Here is a 3,716-nt window from a genome sequence, read left to right as displayed (position 1 = left end):
TTTTTGAGTCACTTGTAGAGATGAAAGAAATAAGACGACACAGGTACAGTCAAGTAAAACATTGTTACAAAAGCAATTAATAGTAAAGTTACATGGGGGGTGTTTTAGGTTGTAGAGTTTTAACGTTCTCTGGGTACTTGGCTTTGCAGTGAGTCTCATTTGCTCATTAGAGGGTTGGACTTGGTGCTATCAGTATTGAGGACGCTGAAGTGGTGGAAAAAACACTGCTTTTTTTTTTTTGTTGTTGGCAAATATTTGATTTTAAAATTTGCAATAATTTGGCATGAGTCACAAGAGCTTTTGAAATTCCTATTTTTAAGTTTACTAACCAGGCAGGGACTAGGAGGAGGAGGCCAAAGAAGCTGGGCTGAGTGACGCATGAGCACGAGGGGACAGCACAAGCATTTGAACTATATGGCGTCGCTTCTGACATTGTTCAGGGTTTTTTGTGATGCTGCTTTTTGAGAAAATGAATTGAAGGAAGTTGTCACATAACTGGGGGGGAAAAAAATCAAAAGGAAACAAAAAATGTCTGGCTACGTGGACGGCTCCTGTGCAGCACTCCCGGGCTGGTGTGTAAGTGCCTCTGGCAGCTGCTTCAGTGTGCTCCTCAGCTGCAGCCTCCCATCTGCCCTGTGCTGGTATTTGCTTCTCAGGTGGAGGTGGGGGAGCTGGTGAGTTTCCACGGTATTTTTAATTTCTGAGTAAAAGTGCTACTTTTGATTTCTCAAAAGTCAAAAAGAGCTCAATAAAATTATTTTACGGAAAACTTAACAGGTTTGAACTGTTGGAATCTGATGACTGTTAACATTGTGACTCCCGGAAAGTCTTTGATGTTCAGCAGCCCCTAAAAGGAAAGTACAAGGTAACATTTTCCCCAGAGATTGTTTGGAAGGGCCAGGAGAGGTCTGCAGGATCTGCTGCAAAAGCAGCAGGTCGTCTAGATTTGGAAGTGTAGATCTGCAGAGGCTGGAGTATTTTTGTGGGTGGGGGGGACTGTTAATATCTGATTCTGTTTCTGAAACTGGTTTGTTTGCATTGTGTAACTGCTTGTTCTCTTATAGTTACAGACTTTCTGATAGCACCCATGAAGAAAAAAAAAATGTCCTGTGGTGTTAATGTGTGCACGTTAAATGTCTTCATTGTAGAGTGTTCTTCAGTATCTTTTATCATGGTTTAAAAAAAAAATATATTCATAATACCATTTGGAATGTCAACATTCAGTGGGCTTTGAGGAGATGTAGCAGCACATCATGGTTTGTAGGGACAAGGAGATACAGACCATTCTGGGCTGCCTCATTACCTCAAGGATAAGACAAGAAAGTGAGCTTCTGGTTATCATAGATGTGGAAGCTAACACATTCCCATGTATCTTTAGTTCAGTTGAACAGGTATGTGTGGATAAGTTCTCTTGGTGCTTGTATCTGTGCACATTCTTTGCAGCTACAAGTATATTCCCTGTGAGTTTGTGTGTCTCAGCAGGGCTGGCCTCAGGCGGGAAGGACTTGTAGCTCCTTCCTGGCACCTTACCTCTCACCTCTTGCTCTTTGGTCCTTTCCTTGGCAAAGGACTGGCCACGGTACTCTCGCCCCACGTTAGGGGAGGAAAGGGGGGTCTGGAGGTCGTGGAGGCACTGGGATGGAGAGCTGTCAGCAGTGCTCTAGCAGCACGTAAATACTGGAGTTTGGGATTGCCTGTTGCTCTCCAGTATTGCATTGCTGCTTTAGTGAGGCTGGAAATTGGTCCCTGCTGCAGGAGCTGGGGCTCTGGCTCTCGGGGTGCCTGCTCGGCACCCCCGTGGTGCCTGGCACTCTGCTGCTGGGGGGCTTTTGTCTCCCACACCAATAAACCACTGCGGAGGCAGTAACAAACGAGGGCTTGGTGTCGTTAATGGGGAGGGGGCAGGGAGAGGAGGCTGTGTCTTGACCCCCCTGTGCTGGTGGGTACCCAGTACACAGCCCAGGGATGCAGCAGGTGCTGCATGGGGGCCTTGGCTGGGACAGGGTGCCAGAGCCCCCAGCATTGGGGTGGGGAAGGTCTGGGGCGGGGTGGGGAGGTGCAGTGGTGGGCCCCTGGGTGCTTGCCCCCAGCTGCACCCTACCTCTAGCAGCTGGGGTGGAAACATGGGGGACAATAGAGGCTGAGAGGGCTGGTGGCTTGGAGCTTCAGCTGAGTGAGAAAAAGGGATGTCCTACCACGGGAGGAGTCATCTTTCCACAGGCCTGTGCAGCACACCCACACCTTCCCATCCATCATCACGGTACCCAGGTCGGACATGGGGGGTGGGGTAGGTGTTGGTGTTTTGCTGTTGGTGCCCAGCATCTGGTAGCACTTGGGCCATGGTGGGAAGAGTTTGGAGGGCCTGGAGCACCTGAGGGTTTGTCTGCAGACCCATCCCTGCAGCAGCGAGCTCCTCCAGAGCAAGCCCAGCCTGGAGGTGAGTTTTTCCTTGCTGTGACCTTAGCGTTGCACCATTTGCAGCTTCCCAACCCTGTTGGGAGCAAGGAACAGATACAGGGATCACTGTGGGGTCAGAGATACTTCTCCTGGGGAGGACTGGGATGCTCTCTTGGTTGAGCATCCAACCCCTGCAGTGGGAGTAAGGTTGCCTGTCCTGCCAGTGGTAGTGCATCATTAATGGCCCCAATCCTGCAGTCTGCTATTGAGTACTAGTGGCTGTGAATCCCAGAGCATTTGATTTGTTTCAAGTATTTTTAGGAATCAAAAAATCATGGTCAACATAATCATGGGACAGGGGGATGGTGGGGCAATAGCCTCTTCCTGATCTACAGCTTAATTGTGCCTCCTGGTCTGTGTGGTGAGCATCAGGAGATCAGCAAAGGGGACCCTCCAGCACACAAACGTTTTTAGCACAGGGGAGGTGCAAAAAGGGTGTGCATGGGTTGGAGCAGCCTTTAAAAGCCCCTACTCAGGTCAAAGTTGCCATGTGTGATTGCACAACCAACCCATTTTAATCAGATGTCTATTTTTTTGTCTGTCTGTAGAATGGTTTATTCCTGCTTCCTACAAGCCAACCCTTTAATCGCCATATAAAATACTGCTTTCCCTCAGGAAAAAACTTGATAGCTTATTTTATGGGGAAATGGGTCAGTAAAGTGATTTGTTTTATATTTTTATTAATTTTAAATAATTTTCTTTTTAAGTTTTCTGTCAGCATTTATAGGTGGAGTATAATCAGGTGTAGTCCTTTTTAGACCTTTCTGTTGTGATTTTTTATTTTACTCAGCTAGAAAAAGAGATTTCCACCTCATTCATGAACAGGAGTTCTGCTAAAACTGCTCTTAGGCTACAGTCTTGTGCCAGGATCAAAACGACAGTAATGGAAGAGTAAAAGCACCGGAGCTTTCGGAACAGCAGGCGAGAGTAAAATGTAGAGGCTAAATAAAGCTTATAGTAAGAAGGATGGCAGAGGAGGTGGAGAAACGTGCCGTTGGAGGTGTCTGTGCTGGGGGTGAGCAGCACCACGCCGAGGGGGTCCCTGACGCCCCCAGTTCAGGGTGATGGATGTGCCGCGGAGGAGGTGCAGGGATGTCGGGAGCGAGGGCTGGGGTGCAGCAGAGTACCGCGGGGCCGGCAGTGCTGTACCGGGCAATGCTGGCTGCTCTCTGCAGAGTACCGCGGGGCCGGCAGCGCTGTACCGGGCAATGCTGGCTCCGCTCTGCCGACTGCACCCGTGCCGGGGGGTGCCTGGCGGG

Source organism: Merops nubicus, unplaced genomic scaffold (genome assembly GCF_000691845.1).
Source record: "Merops nubicus isolate BGI_N331 unplaced genomic scaffold, ASM69184v1 scaffold19260, whole genome shotgun sequence".
In the NCBI taxonomy this organism is placed as follows: Eukaryota; Metazoa; Chordata; class Aves; order Coraciiformes; family Meropidae; genus Merops; species Merops nubicus.
The sequence above is the reverse complement of the archived record's forward strand: the minus strand, read 5'-3'. Positions refer to the sequence as shown.